Genomic DNA, 22,495 nt, shown 5'->3' with positions numbered 1-22,495 from the left:
TGTTGAGCTGTTACCGTACTTGATATTACTTTTTCTTAGGCACATTACTCTCTAATGGCACAGGAAAAAAGTTATGATGGTATTGGCCAACAAAGGACTTGCACTGTCGCTACCAATAATGATTTGATAGTATACTTAGAATTTAAGTTCATAACAAGAATACACTGAGAATTGAGGAACAAAATTATAATAATTGTATATGTCACATATTTAGCAGATGTTATTGCGGGTGTAGCAAAATGCTTGTATTTTATTACCCTTAGCTATTTTGCAACATTGTTCACAGTTAAATAACTCGTATAATAACTTATTACAGTGGACTCATTTTGAGGTGTAAAAAAACTACCCAGTGAGATGCCCTCAGTTCAATAGACTTTTAAGTTGTTAGACCAGAGCAGCATGACTTGAGATGCATGCAGAGTCTGAACTTTCTCCGAAGTCTCCTGTTGCGCTATTAGGCCCATCTCCTATTGCTCCCATTACAGGAACCCAGTTAAACTTCCATCCTGCCTTTTCTTCCTGCTGGGGGAAAGTGAAAGGTAGGAGAAAGGAAGGAGAGGAGATGAGAAAAGAGAGAAGGAGATTGCAAGAAAGAGAGAGAGTCTGAGCAGGAGAGAGAAAAAGAGAAGAGTGAGAGAAAGAGAAAGACAGAGGGTAAGAGACATAGTGAGTGTCTGAGCAGGAGAGAGAGTGGAAGAGAAGGATTGAAAGTCTAATTACGAGACCAATTTCTCAGAGAGAGAGATGGAACAAGAGAAAGAGAGGTATTTGGAAAGAAAATAAACACACCTTGCTGTCTAATTAGCCCTCATGGCCTGGTTTCACTCGTTTATAAAGAGGAAAACAGAAGTCTTCCCTCCTTCCTTCATTCCCCTCCCTCCACACGCTTCCACTCACCCCCCACAAGGCCTCTGGAGGCCCTCTAATCAGGCTCAATTGGAAAGACGGATTTTTCTAATTGAGTCTTTCATGTAATGCTTTAATGTTTGTTTTTTAACTAATTATATTAGAAAGCCGTACCATTCCTGTCAGGGGGGAAAACTAGGAATATTTCTCTGGAATGTTCCAGTATTAGGCAACAAATCAGAACAACGCCGTTGGAATCCCATGGAAAATGTAGTTTTGATGAACTGAGACAGAGTTGGTTTGGTGAAGGTAGTCAAAATCGACTCCCGTTATTGGAATATGAATTGTTGGTTTGATACTGTACTATGAGATCTTGTTGCTGTAGGATAGCGAACTGTGTCTCTTTGTTATTGTGGTTGCTATTTATGTCAGGATAAGACCTAAGATATTGTGTTGATGTTGCATTGGATGTTGTCTTCAAGGGATAGTTCAGTCAAATTACAGATCTATATTTGCTCCCTTTACCTTGACAGTAGCCTATGGACATGGTAAGACAGCAATCCACACGATGGTTTTGTTACTTTAATAAATGTCGATTGCTTTGATAAAACTATCTAATCTTACAGTATATTATCCATTTCTATCTCAGCTGCAGTCTTCTTTTGTTCTTTCGCTCTTCACCTCTCCTCGCCCTCCCACTCTCGGAATGTTAATAGTAACTGGTTGCTATAGAAACAGCAATGGTATTTTAGTCCTACAATGAGTGGTTAATTATGGGATGCTGTATGAAAAGCCTTGATGAATGCAGGGTGGATGTATCCTTAGATAAAAATGTACAGTGCCTTGCGAAAGTATTCGGCCCCCTTGAACTTTGCGACCTTTTGCCACATTTCAGGCTTCAAATATAAAGATATAAAACTGTATTTTTTTGTGAAGAATCAACAACAAGTGGGACACAATCATGAAGTGGAACGACATTTATTGGATATTTCAAACTTTTTTAACAAATCAAAAACTGAAAAATTGGGCGTGCAAAATTATTCAGCCCCCTGAAGTTAATACTTTGTAGTGCCATCTTTTGCTGCGATTACAGCTGTAAGTCGCTTGGGGTATGTCTCTATCAGTTTTGCACATCGAGAGACTGACATTTTTTCCCATTCCTCCTTGCAAAACAGCTCGAGCTCAGTGAGGTTGGATGGAGAGCATTTGTGAACAGCAGTTTTCAGTTCTTTCCACAGATTCTCGATTGGATTCAGGTCTGGACTTTGACTTGGCCATTCTAACACCTGGATATGTTTATTTTTGAACCATTCCATTGTAGATTTTGCTTTATGTTTTGGATCATTGTCTTGTTGGAAGACAAATCTCCGTCCCAGTCTCAGGTCTTTTGCAGACTCCATCAGGTTTTCTTCCAGAATGGTCCTGTATTTGGCTCCATCCATCTTCCCATCAATTTTAACCATCTCCCCTGTCCCTGCTGAAGAAAAGCAGGCCCAAACCATGATGCTGCCACCACCATGTTTGACAGTGGGGATGGTGTGTTCAGCTGTGTTGCTTTTACGCCAAACGTAACGTTTTGCATTGTTGCCAAAAAGTTAAATTTTGGTTTCATCTGACCAGAGCACCTTCTTCCACATGTTTGGTGTGTCTCCCAGGTGGCTTGTGGAAAACTTTAAACAACACTTTTTATGGATATTTCTAAGAAATGGCTTTCTTCTTGCCACTCTTCCATAAAGGCCAGATTTGTGCAATATACGACTGATTGTTGTCCTATGGACAGAGTCTCCCACCTCAGCTGTAGATCTCTGCAGTTCATCCAGAGTGATCATGGGCCTCTTGGCTGCATCTCTGATCAGTCTTCTCCTTGTATGAGCTGAAAGTTTAGAGGGACGGCCAGGTCTTGGTAGATTTGCAGTGGTCTGATACTCCTTCCATTTCAATATTATCGCTTGCACAGTGCTCCTTGGGATGTTTAAAGCTTGGGAAATATTTTTGTATCCAAATCCGGCTTTAAACTTCTTCACAACAGTATCTTGGACCTGCCTGGTGTGTTCCTTGTTCTTCATGATGCTCTCTGCGCTTTTAACGGACCTCTGAAACTATCACAGTGCAGGTGCATTTATACGGAGACTTGATTACACACAGGTGGATTGTATTTATCATCATTAGTCATTTAGGTCAACATTGGATCATTCAGAGATCCTCACTGAACTTCTTGAGAGAGTTTGCTGCACTGAAAGTAAAGGGGCTGAATAATTTTGCACGCCCAATTTTTCAGTTTTTGATTTTTTTTAAAAGTTTGAAATATCCAATAAATGTCGTTCCACTTCATGATTGTGTCCCACTTGTTGTTGATTCTTCACAAACAAATACAGTTTTATATCTTTATGTTGAAGCCTGAAATGTGGCAAAAGGTTGCAAAGTTCAAGGGGGCCGAATACTTTCGCAAGGCACTGTATTTCTGTTTCAATAGTTGTGACAGACTTGGTAACCCACGTTAACCTGATGCAGACAGTGGTTTAGTGGTACCTGGTGAAGTGGATATACTCAAATCTGTACCTAAAATGATCAATCCCATATTGGTATTTCAGTCAGGTCAACACAAACTGTATCTTTTATACTTCAGAAAGTAGACACACCCCTTTTCCACATGTTGTGTTACAGCATGTTATGTTACAGCCTGAATTTGAGATGTTGTGTCACTGATCTACACACAATACCCCATAATGTCAAAGTGGAATTTATCTTGTAGAAAGTTTTAGAAATGCATAAAAAATGAAAAGCTGAAATGTTTGAGTCAATAAGTATTCAACCCCTTTGTTATGGCAAGGCTAAACAAGTTCAGGAGTAAAAATGTGCTTAACATGATAAGTTGCATGAATTCATTCTGTGTTCAATAATAGTGGTTAACAATATTTGTTAATGACTACCCTCATAGGGGGCAGCATTTTCACTTTTGGATAAATAGCGTGCCCAATTTCAACTTCCTGCTACTCATGCCAGGAATATATGATATGCATATGATTAGTAGGTGTGGATAGAAAACACTCTGAAGTTTCTAAAACTGTTTCAATCATGTCTGTGACTATAACAGAACTTATGTAGCAGGCAAAACCCAGAGGACTAACTGTTCAGATTATTTTCTTCTTTTTTGTCTCTGACCTTTCCCTCTGTTGTCTTTGCCAAGGGATATTTGATAGGGACCATTTTACAGTTCCTACGACTTCAACTGGATGTCACCAGTCTTTGGAATTTGGTTGAGGTTAATCATTTGTGCAACAAAGAAGAAGCACATCCTGGAACATGGTTACACTGTTGAGAGTTGTGCAAGACGGAAAAAGGAGCATGGTTTGTTTACTTGCTGTATTGAATACAGATTGCCCCGTCTACAATTTGATCGATTATTAACGTTTAAAAATGCCTAAAGTTGTATTACAAAAGTAGTTTGAAATATTTTGGCAAAGTTTATAGGCAACTTTTGAAATGTTTTGTAGTGACGTTGTGTTTTGGTAAGCTGTTTTTTTCTGGATCAAACAGGCTTTATAAATGGACATTTTGGGTATACATGGACGGAATTAATCGAGAAAAAAAAGGACCAAGTGTGATGTTTATGGGACATATTGGACTGCCAACAAAAGAAGCTCGTCAAAGGTAATGCATATTTTATATTTTATTTCAGCGTTTTGTGTAGCGCCTGCTACGCTAGCTCTTTTGTTTACTACTGGTTCAGATGGGTGCATGCTATCAGATAATAGCTTATTATGCTTTCGCTGTGTAGCTTTAATTGACTATCTTACATGTGTGATTTAATGAAAGTTAGAATTTTATAGCATTTTATTTGAATCTGGCGCTCTGCATTTCCCCAGGCAATTGGCCAGTTGAGACGCTAGCGTCTCCCTATCCTCAAGAGGTTTTAATGCGATGACGGCTATTCATCGAATAATTACATAACATGTTCAATTATTACGCAATTAATCACATAACAATTAATTAAGTAGTAATCTGGGGAATCACAGAAACGTTTATTTAAAACCTCTTTGGGAAAGGTGGGGCGTGAATTTCAAAATAATATGTAATATGTAATATGTAATGTAATATTAAACATTCATGAAAATATAAGTGTCCTACATCATTTAAAAGCTTAACTTCTTGTTAATCCAGCTGCTTACCATGCATACCATGCGATTATCTGAGGACAGCGCACAGCATACAAAAGCAGCAGAGGCTTCACAAAAGTCAGAAATGGCGATAAAATAAATCACTTACCTTTGAAGATCTTCCACTGTTTGCAATCACAAGGGTCCCAGCTACACAACAAATGGTTGTTTTGTTCGATAAAGTCCATCTTTAAATCCCAAAAAAGTCAATTTAGCTGGCACACTTGATTCAGTAATCCACCTGTTCCACTTGTTCAAAATGCATACAAAGGAATCCCAAAAGTTACCAATAAACTTCATCCAAACAAGTCAAACAGTGTTTCTAATCAATCCTCAGGTGCCCTAATAATTAAATAAACGATCAAATATAAGATGGAGAATAGTGTGTTCAATACCGGAGATAAATAATGAAGTGCATGCTCCACAAGATTACAGTCAAAATGAGAGCCACCTTGAAAAACTACAAATTCTAGCTTGTCTTTCAAAAAACAAGCCTGAAGCCCTTTCTAAAGACTGTTGACATCTAGCGGAAGCCATAGGAACTGCAATCTGGGAGGATTTCCTTTGAATTTCCCATAGACAAGCATTTTCAATGGGTGGTGACCTCAAAAAATAAAAATCTGTATGGATTTTCCTCGGGTTTTCGCCTGCCATATCAGTTCTGTTATACTCACATACATTATTTAAAGTTTTAGAAACTTCAGAGTGTTTTCTATATTTTCTATTCCACATTTAAACCCACCTACATGTGAAAATCGTAACATGAAATGATTTTTTAGCTTATATGCAAAAACGAGAAGCCATTTTTCAGTTGTCAGTTTTTCATGTTGCCAATTGCTCAGTTTTAATGGAGAAAATGTATTATCTGCATGGTCCAGTATAGATGTGGAATGACAGAAGGTGTATCAGTGTGTGGATGTTCAAATGGAGGAAGTTGTATTGAAAATAGCCAGAGGTTGCATGATATCTCTATTATAATACATTATTGATACAGCGTATACCTCCACTTCTTTGATACGCATCATTCGGCATAAAAACTATATGCAATGCCCACTGAAAAAAAAAGTGTGCATACGGCATATACCCTTCACTACACCACTGGATGCAGATATAATCCCTGAGATATTTCCATTGTAAAAAAAATATATCATATTAAATAGGTAATATAGGTAATGGTTTCCTCTCGAATCCAGTGTGATTGTGAATTAACCTTTTTGAATTGGCCATTTTATTCAACATACATTTTGAGCTTAAAGTCACTATGCTTTGTGTAAAATATTCAGCTATTCTTGGAAAACTAGATTCAATAGCAGAGATGTTTTGCTTATCTTTTTTTTTGTATTTTGATCATTCTTTTTTTAAATCAAACTTAAGTAGGAGAAGATACACGTTTAAGCTGCTGAGTGCTTTTCTTGATCCACTTTGAATTTGTTGAAGGTGTGCAATTTCAATATAAACATGTAAACTCTCAATTGCTTTCTCCTAACCCCTTGCGACAAGACATACACATGATTTACAGTACAGTGGGAATGATAACATACATAGGACTTTTTTTATTGAAGCAAACTGTACTTGACTTCTAATATGTGACCTGTATTCCGATATGTTCTAACAAACCCATCCCAGCAGCATCCAACAAGTGTCCCATTCCCACCATCCTCGAGCAGGCAAATCACCTCATGACTAGACAAGATATCCAAGTTCTATCACTATTCAGTATAGTGACAGGGTGCCATTAAAGTTCTACCTCTCTAATTCGTTTTATTTTTGTTCATATTACTGTCATTAGCATTATTGTGTTTTTATCTCATCTTTGGTCATGGTGCAGTTTTTTAAATCATTGGATTTGGAGTCGGGGGCAATTGTCCAAATAAGTAAACTAATGATGAGTTGCAAGATTGGTACATGCTGAACGTGGATAATTAGCTGGTGGACGGAGATCCACAGGGCATTAGGAAAAGTTTCACCCCATGTTAGCGAGTAATTGGACCATTCACTGGGAGAGAGCGGCTTGCTTTGTAGGATTTAGTGTGGTGGCTATTTTAATTGCTCTTTTTCAACTTTTTTTCCCGCTTATTCAGTGGTCGTCAAACATTATATTCAGGGTATGCTATGACAAACTGCAATTAACAATGGAGATTAAGTGTGTTAGCTATAACTATAGTGCCACTGTTCATCCTGAAATAAGGTATTTACCATTGAATGTGGCTACTCTATGTCTGTGTCTTTGAGTGTGTTTGTCTAACTTCTAGCTATATACTCTGCCTGCCTACCTTGGTCAAATAGCTACAATTGAAGTCGGAAGTTTACATACACCTTAACCAAATACATTTAAACTCAGTTTTTCACAATTCCTGACATTTAATTCTAGTAAAAATTCCCTGTTTGAGGTCAGTTAGGATCACCATTTTATTTTAAGAATGTGACATTTCTGAATAATAGTAGAGAGAGAGAGAGATTTATTTAAGCTTTTATTTATTTCATTACATTCCCAGTGGGTCAGAAGTTTACATACACTCAATGATTATTTGGTAGCATTGCAATTAAATTGTTTAACTTGGGTCAAGCGTTTCGGGAAGCCTTCCACAAGCTTCCCACGATAAGTTGGGTGAATTTTAGCCCATTCCTCCTGACAGAGCTGGTGTAACTGAGTCAGGTTTGTAGGCCTCCTTGCTCGCACACGCTTTTTCAGTTCTCCCAACAAATGTTCTATAGGATTGAGGTCAGGACTTTGTGTTGGCCACTCCAATACCTTGACTTTGCTGTCCTTAAGCCATTTTACCCAAACTTTGGAAGTATGCTTGGGGTCATTGTCCATTTGGAATACCCATTTGCGACCAAGCTTTAAATTCCTGATTGATGTCTTGAGATGTTGCTTCAAAATATCCACATATTTCCCTCCCTCATGAAGTCATCTATTTTGTGAAGTGCACCAGTCCCTCCTGCAGCAAAGCATCCCCAAAATATGATGCTGCCACCCCGTGCTTCACGGTTGGGATGGTGTTCTTCGGCTTGCAAGCCTCCCCCTTTTTCCTCCAACCATAACGATGGTCATCATGGGCAAACAGTTCCATTTTTGTTTCATCAGACCAGAGGACATTTCTCCAAAAAGTACAATCTTTGTCCCCATATGCAGTTGTAAACCGTAGTCTGGCTTTTTTATGGTGGTTTTGGAGCAGTGGCTTCTTCCTTGCTGAGCGGCCTTTCAGGTTATGTCGATAAAGGACTTGTTTTACTATGGATATAGATATTTTGTACCTGTTTCCTCCAGCATCTTCACACGGTCCTTTGCTGTTGTTCTAGGATTGATTTGCACTTTTCGCACCAAAGTACATTCATCTCTAGGAGACAGAACGTGTCTATTTCCTGAGCGGTATGACGGCTGCATGGTCCCATGGTGTTTATACTTGCGTACTATTATTTGTACAGAAGAATGTGGTATCTTCAGGCGTTTAGAAATTGCTCCCAAGGATGACCCAGTCTTGTGGAGGTCTACAATTTGTTTTCTGAGGTCTTGGTTGATTTCTTTTGATTTTCCCATTATGTTAAGCAAAGAGGCACTGAGTTTGAAGGTAGGCCTTGAAATACATCCACAGGTACACCTCTGATTGACTCAAATGATGTCAATTAGCCTATTAGAATAATTTTCCAAGCTGTTTAAAGGCACAGTCAACTTAGTGTGTGTAACCTTCTGACCCACTGGAATTGTGAAATAATCTGTCTGTAAACAAATGCTGGGAAAATGACTTGTACACAAAGTACAAGTAGATGTCCTAACCAACTTGTCAAAACTATAGTTTGTTAACAAGACATTTGTGGAGTGGTTGAAAAATGAGTTTTAATGACTTCAACCTAAGTGTATGTAAACTTCCGACATCAACTGTACATATTTCAAATATTTTAGATACTTTTGATTAAGTGTCTCCTGTGCAGTGGAACCAATGGAAAAGTGCCAAAAGTTCACCTTAAATAGGTTAATGTACTTGATGTACATGTTTGACTCAGGTCTGAGTTTATAAACGTGTATTTGCATACACTACACATTTGCTTTGGAGTATTTTTGACACCGACGGCATAACATAAAAGCACAAAAACACCCCCTTGCCCATCAAATCATTATTTTTAAAGGGGTGTAGAGGACGGGGCTGAGATGCACGCGCTACAAGCGATAGGCATATTTCTGCCTGTCACACGCTTGGTGCCTGGAGTTTTGCTAAGCGAGAGGGCCAGGTAGCGTTGTGACAGGACTTATATGTGATCTATAATGTATAAGGTGGAAGAAGGTATAGGTAGGGAGGGGATGGGGATTGTGGCAGCTAGCACAGGGGATGAATGTGTTGGGAAAAAAACAGAGGCTCTGGGGGCCACCGTGGCGTGTATATGCCACTCCATCTTAATCAGCCGGGACATTTGCAACGAGAGGGAGGGATGGGACGCTGGGCGAGGGGGGAGGGGGATGAAGGGCTTGCTCTCCCATGGGTCTTTTCACTTGTCTACAGTAGCCAGAGTGTAGGAGGGAGAGTATGGAAGGAGGGAGGGAGAAACCTGCCCAGATATAGATGATTGATCCGTCAACTCAGATGTCTCAGTGTTTCATGGCTCGGCTCCCCGCTGCCCAACCTTTATCAGTTAATTGGCCAAAAGGTTTCAGTGGCAATGACTCGATATGACCTTGGAGATGGGGTTAGGGGGTTCATGTACTAAATAAAGTAATCTCACTGAGTTGCTGAGATCCACCGTCGCTTTGATGGGCTAGAAACAGCTTCTCTTCAGGACACTTCAAGCCCCCTCCATCTTTTGATCTCCACCTGAGAAAGATAAAGTGGAAAGTTCAACAGCGTTCTCGAACCTCACTCTTGTGGATGTGAGATGTTTGTTGGATGAGCTGCTTGGTATTCCGAGACACGTTCCTCTATACCTGACCTACCTCAAAACTAGATCACTGTCAATGGTCTTACCTGAGCAGAAAGCTGAATAGGATCATCATTCTCATAAGACGGTCTAAATGCTACAGCTGCTTAAGACAACAACAAAAAATGCATTGATTGCAGGGATGTAGTCAAGGGTAAATGCATATAATTGCCTTTCACACAATTTTTGGTTTGGTGAATAGCATTTGCATACATATTACACCAAATTAGCATTGTTAGCATGAGGGCCCTATGTTACTCGCCAGCAACTATCTTCACCTGCGTTCTGCGTTTACCCACAGTATGTTTTACAACTGCATCTGCTTCTGGTTGGTCTGTTGGCAGCTGGCTTCACAGCTGACACATGGTGACAGTATGTACATTAGAGGCCACTAAATAACATCACTGTGATAATGTGCTAAACACTGTCATTATCACAGACCCTGGGGAACCCATGAGCCAATGTAGCTACTGCTAGTGTAGCTAATGCTAAATCACATGAGGTTAAATAGCTGTCATTCACTCTGTTAGCTTTACCATTCTGTCTAAATTATGTTGACCAACCTCAATTGATTGAATTCAAAACACATGGTTATACCCAATGCCTTTGCTGTGAGGGGGTATGACTATGATCATGCATTGACATTTGAACAGCTATTTCTTTACCCTGAAAGTCTCAGTGACCAAGATAGGTGTGCCTTTTGCATGTTTTTTATTTATTTGTATTTTATTTCACCTTTATTTAACCAGGTAGGCTAGTTGAGAACAAGTTCTCATTTGCAACTGCGACCTGGCCAAGATAAAGCATAGCAGTGTGACTAGACAACAACACAGAGTTACACATGGAGTAAACAATAAACAAGTCAATAACATAGTAGAAAAAAAAAATCTATATACATTGTGTGCAAAAGGCAATAAATAGGCCATAGGAGTGAATAATTACAATTTAGCAGATTAACACTGGAGTGATAAATGATCTGATGAAAATGTGTAGGTAGAGATACTGGTGTGCAAAAGAGCAGAAAAGTAAATAAAATAAAAACAGTATGGGGCTGAGGTAGGTAAATTGGGTGGGCTATATACCGATGGACTATGTACAGGTGCAGCGATCGGTTAGCTGCTCAGATAGCAGATGTTTAAAGTTGGTGAGGGAGATAAAAGTCTCCAACTTCAGAGATTTTTGCAATTCGTTCCAGTCGCAGCAGCAGAGAACTGTAAGGAAAGGCGGCCAAATGAGGTTTTGGCTTTAGGGATGATCAGTGAGAGACACCTGCTGGAGTGCGTGCTACGAGTGGGTGTTGCCATCGTGACCAGTGAACTGAGATAAGGCGGAGCTTTTCCTAGCATAGACTTGTAGATGACCTGGAGTCAGTGGGTCTGGCGACGAACATGTAGCGAGGGCCAGCCGACTAGAGCATACAGGTCGCAGTGGTGGGTGGTATAAGGTGCTTTAGTAACAAAACGGTGGTTCCCAAACTGTGGGTGCGTCTCAGTTCCTCTTGTCATGTTAGTCATTGGATATCTTAGAGAGCTATTTGTAAGTTATCAGAAATGTTCAGATCAATTACATGTCAGCACATGTTTATTAGCCAAAATATATTGTTGTAATTTTGTTATTTGCATCCCTTGACAAAATATGTAGAATTGCAGGAAATAAGATTTAAACCTGCTAAATTTTCTCCTTCCACCAATGAGGGGTGTAAAACAGTTTGCATCATGAACAGTTCTGGTGCCCACAGAAATCGATGTGGCGCGGGGTGGCTTAGGGCAGGATGTTCCCCAATGCTGGAAGGGGGGCCCCGAGTGAAAGTTTGGGAACACCTGTGCAAAAGCACAATACAAAAGGATGTTTCTCTGAAACAACAATCGAGTCACCATGGATACTTATCTACTTCCCCTGGTAAATAGCTTAACGGAGAGGAGAGGCAAAATACTTGATGCTCCTTCATCAAGGTAGGCTTCAACATCGGTGTTGATCTATGAATCATCTGAACATCTAAACAAAATGGATTAATGGGTACATTATTATGTTAATGCAGAATAGTGAATCTGGTTCAGAACCTACATCTGTACATTAGCTCAATCTAGTCCCTCAGGGAGAGAGGCTTTGGGTTACTGGAGGTAATTAGCTAGTCGGACCAGTCTAATGAATCCTGGCCAATTCCTTGAGACAACAATCAGTCCTGGGATACATATTGGTAATCAAAATGTGGCTTCCTGTCCTTGTATCCTTTCTTTCATTTGCACCAATCTTATGGAACTGGATGAGTGTATCCCAAACCTCCTGCAAGCGCCTGTCCTTTCCCCTTCCCTTTTCCCCGTTTTTGAGCCGATTAACACAAGGACAGGAGGACAGGGAGCTACTTCAACTATTGAGGTGCAGCCCTGGTCTGCCTTCACATGCCTGCCAGAAATCGGGCACCACCACTGGGGCTCTATCTCCCACAGCATGCTGGGTAACTGGACTAAGCATGCCTCTGATGTTCTTTTCAATGTTTCAATTATCGTAAATCACAATGCTACACTGTCATACAAAAATATATGAGCTGCCACTTTTTTATGGTGGGATAAAATGTGATGATTCAGAGATGGAATGGCTCTATGGAGGGTTTTTGGCTTTTAGGGCTTTCGCAGGGAGCTACTTCTGTGGCGTTCTCTGCATGGGCAACGCAAACAGATGGACACGCAATGGTTAACGGCTTTCAACACTGTAACATTGTGTGTGTTCACACAAGTCCCTTTCTGTGGATCCATTGATGACCGCCTTTCACAATGTTTGCTTTATATGTGGTCTGACTTTTAGGTCAAATATCCTGATAGCTGAATATCCATGTCGTCATTCAGCCACGATTATGTGAAACATAGGATATTACGGTTTTTGATGTCCCGTTGGTAGGATATTCGTGATCGTACCTCGTCTAATTTATTGTCCAATGATTGCACGTTGGCGAGTAATATTGCCGGTAACAGCAGCTTTCCTACTCGCCTTCTGCCGGACCTCACAAGGCATCCCTTCTCTGTGTTCTCTGTGACTGCGTTTCTCCCTCTTGCAAATAACGGGGATGTTGGCCCTGTCGGGTGTTTGTAGAATGTCCTGTGCGTCTTGCTTGTTGAAGAAAAAAACGTTGTCTAATCTGAGGTGAGTGATCGCTGTTCTGATATCCAGAAGCTCTTTTTTGCCATAAGATACGGTTGCAGAAACATTATGTACAAAATAAGTTACAAATAACGTGAAAAACCCCCACATATTAGCACAATTGGTTGGGCGCCCGTAAAACTGCTGCCATTTCTTCAGGCACCATTTTCAGGTCACTTCACTCTCTGCTCAATGGGCACACGCTGTGCACTTACTGAGCATTGTCCTTGGTGGTGTGACTTTGAACAAGGGTAATTATTGTTTCGAATGGAGGTGCGTGTCTCTTAAAGCAATGGCATACTCACTCACTCACTCTCCTTTCTACTCTATTTTAACTCCGTATGACAGGCTGAAGTAATCGAACAGTGAATGAGAGTGGTAAATTACTTCAACCTGGTAAAATTGTTAGATGGCATTTTAGTGAAGGAAAACACCATTTTAAAGCCTAGTAAATGGTGGGGTTTGAACAACACTTATGGAGAAATAATCACATTTGCTTTGTGGGGTAAAATTACTCTTTTGGTGGCAATTTGTTCTGCTTCCTCTACCTCAATAGTAATAATTTATACTACTCAATTACAGACCTCTCTCCAATATCTGCTCAAGTCATTTTGGTTTCAAAGAAAAACACAAGGTGTTTCCACCTCAAAAAGCACAAGAAATTTGTGTCACCTAAATTACAAATTACATTGGTTTCCTTACCCTGTAAGCAGTCTATAAGGAAGGAATGACAGAAATTCATGCTTTGGTTTTGTTGTCTATTGTTTCAAATGCTAACATTTTAGCACACATCCAATGCAAGTCAAGGGTACCTACAGTTGAAGTCAGAAGTTTACATACACCTCACAATTCCTGACATTTAATCCCAGTAAAAAGTCACTGTCTTAGGTCAGTTAGGATCACCACTTTATTTTAAGAATGTAAAATGGTTTGTAGGCCTCCTTGCTAGTACCCACTTTTTCAGTTTGAGGTCAGGGCTTTGTGTTGGCCACTCCAATAACGTGGCTTTGTTGTCCTTAAGCCATTTTGCCACAACTTTGGAAGTGTGCTTGGGGTCAATGTCCGTTTGGAAGACCCATTTGCGACCAAGCTTTAAATTGCTGTCTTGAGATGTTGCTTCAATATATCCACATATTTTTCCTACCTCATGATGTCATCTATTTTGTGAAGTGTCCTGCAGCAAAGCACCCCCACAACATGATGCTGTCACCCCGTGCTTCACGTTTGGTATGGTGTTCTTCGGCTTGCAAGCCTCCCCCCTTTTCCTCCAAACATGAAGACGGTGATTATGGCCAAACAGTTCTAATTTTGTTTCATCAGACCAGAGTACATTTCTCCAAAAAGTACAATCTTTGTCCCCATGTGCAGTTGGAAACTGTAGTCTGGCTTTTTTATGGTGGTTTTGGAGCAGTGGCGTCTTCGTTGCTGAGCGGCCTTTCATGTTATGTCTAGAGGTTGACCGATTATTGGAGGACCAAAAAATAAATGCCGATACAGATTAATCTGCATTATTTATTTGTAATATTGACAATTACAACAATACTGAATGAACACTTATTTTAACTTAATATAATACATCAATAAAATCAATTTAGCCTCAAATAAATAATGAAACATGTTCAATTTGGTTTAAATAATGCAAAAACACTGTGTTGGAGAAGACAGTAAAAGTGCAATAGGTGCCAAGCTAACGTTTAAGTTCCTTGCTCAGAACATGAGAACATATGAAAGCTGGTGGTTCCTTTCAACATGAGTCAATATTCCCAGGTAAGAAGTTTTAGGTTTGTAGTTTTTATAGGAATTATAGGACTATTTCTCTCGATAAGATTTGTATTTCATATACCTTTGACTATTGGATGTACTTATAGGCACTTTACTATTGCCAGTGTAACAGTATAGCTTCCGTCCCTCTCCTTCTCCCATACCTGGGCTCCAACCAGGAACACATCGACCCTCGAAGCAGCGTTACCCATGCAGAGCAAGGGGAACAACTACTCCAAGTCTCAGAGCGAGTGACGTTTGAAACGCTATTAGTGCGCACCCCGCTAACTAGCTAGCCTTTTCACATCAGTTACACCAGCCTAATCTCAGGAGTTGATAAGCTTGAAGTCATAAACAGCACAATGCTTGAAGCACAGCGAAGAGCTGCTGGCAAAACGCACTAAAGTGCTGTTTGAATGAATGCTTACGAGCCTGCTGCTGCCTACCATCGCTCAGTCAGACTGCTCTATCAAATCATGAACTTAATTATAACATAATAACACACAGAGAAACGAGCCTTAGGTCATTAAATGGTTGAATCTGGAAACTATCATTTCGGGGAAAAAAATGTTTATTCTTTCAGTGAAATACGGAACCATTCCGTATTTTATCTAACGGATGGCATCCCTAGTCTAAATATTGCTGTTACATTGCACAACCTTCAATGTTATATCATAATTACGTAAAATTCTGGCAAATTAGTTTGCAATGAGCCAGGCGGCCCAAACTGTGCAATGAACGCAAGAGAAGTGACACAATTTCACCTGGTTAATATTGCCTGCTAACCTGGATTTATTTTAGCTAAATTTGAAGGTTTAAAAATATATACTTCTGTGTTTTGATTTTAAGAAAGGCATTGATGTTTATGGTTAGGTACACGTTGGAGCAACGACAGTCCTTTTTTGCGAATGCACACCGCATCGATTTATATGCAACGCAGGACACTCTAGATAAACTAGTAATATCATCAACCATGTGTAGTTAACTAGTGATTTATGATTGATTGATTGTTTTTTATGAGATAAGTTTAATGCAAGCTAGCACCTTACCTTGGCTTCTTACTGCATTCGCGTAACAGGCAGGCTCCTCGTGAAGCAGGTGGTTAGAGCGTTGGACTAGTAACCGAAAGGTTGCTAGATTGAATCCCCGAGCTGACAAGGTACAAATCTGTCATTCTGCCCCTGAACAAGGCAGTTAACCCACCGTTCCTTGGCCGTCATTGAAATTAAGAATGTGTACTTAACTGACTTGCCTAGTTAAATAAAGGTATTAAAAAAATCAATACAAATTAGCATCCAAAAATATAGATTTCCGATTATAAAAACATTCTGATTAATCGGTCAACCTCTAGTTATGTCGATATAGGACTCGTTGTTGATACTTTTGTACCTGTTTCCTCCAGGATCTTCACAAGGTCCCTTGCTTTTGTTCTAGGATTGATTTGCACTTCCCGCACCAAATTACATTCATCTCTAGGAGACAGAATGCGTCTCCTTCCTGAGCGGTATGACGGCTGCGTGGTCCCATGGTCTTTATACTTGCGTACTATTGTTTGTACAGATGAATGTAATACCTTCAGTCATTTGGAAATTGCTCCCAGGGATGAACCAGACTTGTGGAGGTCTACAATTGTTTTTTGGGGGGTCTTGGCTGATTTCTTTTGATTTTCCTATGATGTCAAGCAAAGACGCACTGAGTTTGAAGGTATGCCTTGAAATACATCCACAGGTACACCTCCAATTGACTAAAATTATGTCAATTAGCCTGTCAGAAGCGTCTAAAGCCATGACATAATTTTCTGGAACTTTCCAAGCTGTTTAAAAGCACAGTCAACTTAGTGTATGTAGACTTCTGATCCACTGGATTTGTGATACAGTGAATGATAAGTGAAATAATCTGTCTGTAAACAATTGTTGGAAAAATGCACAAAGTAGATGTCCTCACCGATTTTCCAAAACTATAGTTTGTTAACAAGACATTTGTGGAGTGGTTGAAAAATGAGTTTTAATTACTCCAAACTCAGTGTATGAATTCAATTGTATATTGACATTTTCACACCTCATGTCCAAATCATTCAAAGTGTCTTAAAGTGTATTGTGATGATGTTACTTACAGATGATTTGCATACGAAGCGCAAAATTGCTTAAACAGGTACACTACATGTCCGTTGAACATCTCATTCCAAAAGCATGGCCATTAAAATGGAGTTGGTCACCCCATCTTCAGCTATAACAGCCTCCACTCTTCTGGGAAGGCTTTCCAATTGATGTTGGAAAATTGCGCCGGGGACTTGCTTCCATTCAGTGATGAGCATTAGTGAGGTCGGGCGTTGTTGCTCCTAGATGTTTCCACTTCACAATAACAGCACTTACAGTTGACCGGGGAAGGTTTAGCATGGCAGAAATTTGACGAAGTGACATGTTGGAAAGATGGCATCCTATGACGGTGCCACGTTGAATGTCACTAAGCTCTTCAGTTCTTCTGCCAATGTTTGTCCATGGAGATTGCATGGATGTGTGCTCAATTGTATACACCTGTCAGCAACGGGTGTGGCTGAAATTGCCGAATCCACATAATTTTGGCAATCCGTGCTTTGGTTTTGTCATACCTTGTCCAAAGACTGCTTACAGGGTAAGGAAACCAACTTGTCATTTTGTAATGTGGATGCACTATTCCTTTACCTTTTGAGGGGGGATTCTGAAAAAATATAAAAAATATAATCTGGAACAGCACCATCTATTAGTCAGAACCTGGTAATATCAGCATGTAGGATGGGACATAAACCTAACAACTTCAACGAGTCATTTCTCTGAATAGAAAAAATATATATATTGCCAAATTCACTGAGAATACATTACATAGGATCAAGAAACTATACTTCGAGCCGCAACTCCATAACTGATATTGTATACTTGTTGCAGGGTTGGGGGTGGGGTGTTGGGAGTCCGTGGGTGGCTTTTGATAATTGGATTCCTCATGTCTTACTCATAGTTTCATCCAAATTGGATGTTATGTGCTATATTTATTGAAAATTATATGAATCTGATCATTTAAAATGGCCAATTTGGGTGCAATCAGTTAGCTTAATTTCTCAGAGATCAAATTATATTTCATCAATAATATTGATGCAGGAATGCTAGTCTTACCTGATTCTAACTACACAAACAATTTCAGAACACTCTGAGATGGTGGGTGTCGTGTTGTGCTGAAATGACATGGAATGACCCCACAGTCACTTTCTTCGGTTAAGAAGATTTAAAGCAAACATTTTTCGCAAACAGTGTAGTGTTCAGATTGTGGGGAATGTACAATATTTGAAGAACACCAATTTGAACTGTTTTGTTACATTACATTGGAACTTTCAAGCACAGCATTTGCAGTTAATAGTAGGGAATTAAGTTATCTGGCTAGCAATGAGCCTCGTAGGTGATGTCATTTACAGGCATTTTAATTGTCTTAACGAGGTGGGTGGAGGCCTGCTGAGTGTTCTAATTAAATGTTCTGTGTTTGGCCTGTCACTTTGTCACTAGTCTGCATGGGTAGAGTTGTCTAAACACTTCATTTGTGTTAGCCTTGTAATATAAGTGTAGAAACAACAGAAGGGATGAATTCAACATTATATATACTGCAGTGACCTGTGGGAGCAGTTGAACTTGGGATTCAAATTTCCTATCTAGTTCCAAGGCAAGCTTACAACCCCAGTCCCAAAGGGGTTTCTCAACTGGAAGATGCACATAAACATACTCACCATGCACTTATGCTAGGGTTATAATATACTTATTGAAGTTAGAGCTATTCCAAGAATGTAAACCCGAATGTCAAACTCAGTATTGCAAGGTTGTGAAAGAGATTGGGCATCGCAAGGGAGGAAAGCAATCTTGATTGTCTTACAGTATATTTGCCTTATAGCTGGGGTTTTTCAGTGCGACACAATCTCATAAAAGCGGAACGTTATATTTGTTTGGTCTTGAATGCTGTGCTGCATTTCATGACCTTCTTTACCTGTCACACAATAAGGGGGATTGATTGAGGTCGAGACAAACATTACCGCTCTTCAAGAGTATCTGGGTTGAGAATTGTCCTGTTGGAAGGTGAACCTTTGCCCCAGTCTGAGGTCCTGAGTGCTCTGGAGCAGGTTTTTAAATCAAGGATCTCTCTCTGTACTTTGCTGGAATTTCAGGCCAAAGAGTTCAATCTTGGTTTCATCAGACCAGAGAATTTTGTTTCTCATGGTCAGAGTCTTTGGGTAACTTTTGGCATACTCCAAGCAGGAGTGGCATCTGTCTGGCCACTACCATAAAGGCCTGATTGGTGGAGTAATTTGCAAATTAATTCATAAAAAATCCTACAATGAGATTTTCTGGATTTATTTTTCTCATTTTGTCTGTCATAGTTGAAGTGTACCTATGATGAAAGTTACAGGCCTCTCTCATCTTTTTAAGTGGGAGATCTTACAAAATTGGTGGCTGACTAAATACTTTTTTTGCCCCACTGTATATGTGTGTGTGTGTGTGTTCAACCTCGCTCTGCTGTTATTATTAGTGTTGGGTGAGGTAAAGCGGAGGGTGCCATTCCCTACAGACCCCACCTCCCCCGAGCTTCTCTCGTTTCTCTCATTTCTCTCTGTGGAAATATATCCTTTCATTACTTTGCTTTCATCTGATCAGCAGCTAATTGGCACCCTATAAACTGTGTGTGTATGTGTGGCATGCTTTCATTGCACTTTACCGTCCAATTATTTTCTACACACAGTTTTTTTTGTATTTTTTTAAAGAAGCCTTCTTCTATCACTGTCTCCTTTATGGTTGCCTGCACACTCACGTATAATTACATTTGCAATTTAGTTTGATGATTAAGTAAGTGTAGGACACATTATACACATTATTAGTAGTACATCAGATGTCATGGTTTTGAGAAGACGAGAACAGAACATTCAGTCTTGTGCTAGCTTGATGTTTCATGTACAGAAAGGGGTGAAGAACGCTATAGAAAATACGCAATTAGTAGTGTTGCATTTCTGAGGTCATGGGTTTGAAAAGCATCAGAAAATGTATATTTAGTCTTTTGTGCTAGCTGGGCTTGTAATGCACAACACCATAAAAGCTGTATAAGTAATGTACACGACAAGGTGAGGTAAAGAACATGTCAGTGAGTCAAATCAAATCCAGTTTTATTGGTCACATATAGGGTAGCAAAGGGTTGAAAACTTGGAAGTTAAGTCTGGGAATTTGGGGGAATTTGGCTTAAATTCATCAAACAGTTAGCTTATAACAGTGAACCTTTTTTTTATGGGATACACATAAGACAATTCTAGGTTTTGTGGCATATTTTGGTTAATCTATCCCCAATTCAGTGGAATTGCAACCCTCTGCATGCACAGTGCAGTGTTCTTCAATTACGTTTTTTTTTTTTTTTTTAACCTTTATTTAACCAGGTAGGCCAGTTGAGAACAAGTTCTCATTTACAACTGCGACCTGGCCAAGATAAAGCAAAGCAGTGCAACACAAACAACACAGAGTTCCACATGGAATAAACAAACATACAGTCAATAACACTCTATATATTGTGTGTGCAAATGAGGTAAGATAAGGGAGGTAAGGCAATAAATAGGCCATAGTGGCCAAATAATTACAATTTACCAATTAACACTGGAGTGATAGATGTTCAGAAGATGAATGTGCAAGTAGAGATGGCCCTTTGGCACCCCCATAGAGACTGCCAGAGGTCTGGACAACAGCCCCTCAGAGTTCTGTGTGTCAATTCGATCAGAGAAGTAGTTGGTGAACCAGGCGAGGCAGTCATTTGAGAAACCAAGGCTGTTGAGTCTGCCGATTTTAGAATGTGGTGATTGACAGAGTCGAAAGCCTTGGCCAGGTCGATGAATACAGCTGCACGGTATGGTCTCTTATCGATGGCGGTTATGATATCATTTAGGACCTTGAGCGTGGCTGAGGTGCACCCAGAGACCAGAGAAGGAACGGTGGGATTCGAAATGGTCGGTGATCTGTTTGCTAACTTGGCTTTCGAAGACCTTAGAAAGGCAGGTTAGGATAGATACAGGTCTGTAACAGTTTTGGCCTAGAGTGTCTCCCCCTTTGAAGAGGGGGATGACCGCGACAGCTTTCCAATCTTTGGGGATCTCAGACAATACGAAAGAGAGGTTGAACAGGCTAGAGGGGTTGCAACAATTGCATCGGATAATTTTAGAAAGAGAGGGTCCAGATTGTCTAGCCCAGCTGATTTGTAGGGGTCCAGATTTTGCAGCTCTTTCAGAACATCGGCTATCTGGATTTGGGTGAAGGAGAAATGGGGAGGCTTGGGCAAGTTGCTGAGGGGGGTGCATGGCTGTTGACCTGGGTAGGGGTAGCCAGGTGGAAAGTATGGCCAATTGTAGAAAAATGCTTATTGAAATTCTCAATTATTGTGGATTTATCGGTGGTGACAGTGTTTCCTAGCCTCAGTGCAGTGGGCAGCTGGGAGGAGGTGCTCCATGGACTTTACAGTGTCCCAAAACCTTTTGGAGTTTGTGCTACAGTTTGCACATTTCTGTTTGAAAGAGCTAACCTTTGCTTTCCTAACTGCCTATGTATATTAGTCCCTAACTTCCATGAAAAGTTGCATAAAGCAGAGGCTATTGGATGCTAATGCAGTACTCCACAGGATGTTTTTGTGCTTGTCAAGGGCAGTCAGGTCTGGAGTGAACCATAAGCAATATATGTTCCTTGTTGGATAACCAGGCATCCTCTACTGATGGAATGAGGTCAATTTCCTTCCAGGATACCTGGGCCAGGTCGAATAGAACGGCCTGCTCGCTGAAGCGTTTTAAGGAACGTTTGACAGTGATGAGTGGTGGTCGTTTGACCGCAGACCCATTTCAGACTCAGGCAGTGAGGCAGTGATCACTGTTATCCTGGTTGAAGACAGCAGAGGTGTATTTGGAGGGCAGGTTAGTTAGGATGATATCTTTGATGGTACCCGTGTTTATGGATTTGGGGTTGTACCTGGTAGGTTCATTGATCATTTGTGTGAGATTGAGGGCATCTAGTTTACATTGTAGGACGACCGAGGTGTTAACCATGTCCCAGTTTATGTCAACTAACAGTACTAGCTCTGACGATAGATGTGGGCAGAAGGTAGTCTATAGCAAGCGGCAACGGTGAGAGACTTGTTTCTGGAAAGGTGTATCTTTAAAAGTTGAAGCTCAAGTTGTTTGGGCACAGACCTGGATAGTATGACAGAACTCTGCAGGCTATCTCTGCAGTAGATTGCAACTCCGCCCCATTTGGCAGTTCTATCTTGTCGGAAAATGTTGTAGTTAGTGATGGACATTTCAGGGTTTTTGGTGGCCTTCCTAAGCCAGGATTCAGACATGGCTAGGACATCCGGGTTGGGAGAGTGTGCTGAAGCAGTTTATAAAACAAACTTCGGGAGGAGGCTTCTGATGTTAACCTGTCTAGGACTGCGGAACCCCCCGCAACAGCCAGTGAAAGCACAGGGTGCCAAATTCAAAACAACAAAAATCTCATAATTAAAATTCCTCAAGCATACAAGTATTTTACACCATTTTAAAGATACAATTCTCATTAATCCAGCCACAGTGTCTGAACAATTATGTTAGGTACGACTATTATACATGGAACTTTAGATAAACTTCTCCTTAATGCAACCGCTGTGTCAGATTTAAT

The 22,495-nt window shown here is 40.3% G+C and overlaps 1 protein-coding gene across 6 annotated transcripts in view; it reads left to right on the top strand.

The window, feature by feature from the left end:
* The window catches only part of LOC110495975 (neural cell adhesion molecule 2), a 422,938-nt gene that overhangs the window by 140,677 nt on the left and 259,766 nt on the right, over positions 1 to 22,495 (top strand). The window contains exon 1 of one of the 6 annotated variants that reach the window (XM_090208336.1): positions 4,383 to 4,497. The exons of the other annotated variants lie outside the window; for them this stretch is intronic. The gene's annotated coding sequence lies outside the window, so the exon portion shown is untranslated. Of the gene's footprint in view, positions 1 to 4,382; positions 4,498 to 22,495 lie in introns of those variants that run through there. 6 annotated transcript variants of the gene reach the window in all.

This window comes from Oncorhynchus mykiss, chromosome 18, assembly GCF_057628025.1.
Source record: "Oncorhynchus mykiss isolate SJ-2025 chromosome 18, ASM5762802v1, whole genome shotgun sequence".
Lineage (NCBI taxonomy): Eukaryota > Metazoa > Chordata > Actinopteri > Salmoniformes > Salmonidae > Oncorhynchus > Oncorhynchus mykiss.
Note: the sequence above shows the minus strand (reverse complement) of the source record. Positions and strands in the feature narration are given on the sequence as shown.